This window comes from Aplysia californica, unplaced genomic scaffold (genome assembly GCF_000002075.1).
Source record: "Aplysia californica isolate F4 #8 unplaced genomic scaffold, AplCal3.0 scaffold00055, whole genome shotgun sequence".
Lineage (NCBI taxonomy): Eukaryota > Metazoa > Mollusca > Gastropoda > Aplysiida > Aplysiidae > Aplysia > Aplysia californica.
Window position 1 is genome coordinate 1,097,051 of NW_004797325.1, and position 1,530 is coordinate 1,098,580.

Sequence of the window (1,530 nt, forward strand, 5' to 3'; positions counted from 1 at the left end):
GGGAGAGAGAGGGACGGAGAAAGGGGCGGAGGGAGGGAGACGGAGGTGGGAAAGAGGGACGGGGAATGGGGTTTTCCGGATCTCGAAAGTTTGGAATATGCCTCGATTAATCTTTTCTCACGATACTGAAGTCAAAATTTACATTAGGACAATGATCGTCATTCTATGCCTTTTAAAAGACAGAATTGAATTTCTGGTTCTGAAATTCACACAGCTGAAAAAGAGACATTTCTGTTTTCAAAGCTAGAGAGACCAGAAAAGCTTTATTAATAAAGAAATATGAAGGAGAAGAAAGGGGGATACATAAAAAGATGCAAAGAGAAACAGACGGAGAGGTAGATAGGAAGGGAGAATACTAAATAAAACAACAGAAAACGGTTGTTGTTTTTTTAAAGCGACAACATATCTGACCTTTCTGCTGGGACTGGCCACTGGAGAGAAAGTTCCAGAACACAGGAGGAGGTGTCACAATTCTTGCGGGTCGGACTCCAGGCTTTGGGGCTCAAGCTGCACGGTTCAGCATCAGGGGGTCCTTTGAGGTCAAGTCCAGAAAATAAAACAACTACGAATAATCTTACGCTTTTGATAGAGCAGATAGAATATTTGGTTTTCGACCTCGTGGGCTTAATAACTCAAAACTGCCAAAAATGTCGGATATAACTTTGTAATCCTAAGGTCGATTAGCTAATCAAGAGATTAGACTAGAATTACAACGTTTTATCTGCTCAGTGTCTTGTTTTGGGAAATTTGCCGTTAAAAAATAATGAGTTTCACAAAATGTCAGGATTTTCGAATACAATAATTTGAATATCATGTTAACGACTTCGAATAATCTTACGATTTTGATTGAAAAGATAGAGCTTTTGGTTTCTTACCTCATGGTCTTATGTAACTAAAAAGGACTAAAAATGTTAGATAGAGCTTCGTAACTCTAAGGAAACGTAGTGGTTACACTACCGTACGAGTGCGGGTTCGAGAGTTCGAGGCTCTGAGCTGTCTGTCGATGTGTCCATGGAAAAAGCACCTTACACAAATGTCCCATTTGGTTCGTTCCTATCGGACGTGGACGCCAGATTTAGAGCTTTTACTTCTTAAATAACCTAACATTGTTGGGAAAAGGATTTACAACTGTAATAATATCATTTCACACACACAGTTGAACCTGCTCTCTTGATTACCTGTCCAAGACATATACCTGTACAAACGACAGAGATAAATGTGTACATTTACGATCGTGTGAGTTTGTGTACGTATTTGAAGATGTGCTCGTGGTGAGTCTACACTGTTTATATAGGCGTGTGTGTATGCGTGTGTGTATGTGAGTGAGTGTGTGTGTATGTGTGTGTGTGTGTGTGTGTGTGTTTGTGTTTGTATTTGTGTGTGTGAGAGAGAGAGAAAAAGAGAGAGAGAGAGAGAAAGAGAGAGAGAGCGAACAGAGGGAGAGAGAGACAGATAGGCAGAGAGAGAGAGAGAGAGAGAGAGCGAGAGAACGAGAGAAAAAACAGAGAGAGAGAGAGAGAGAGAGAGAGG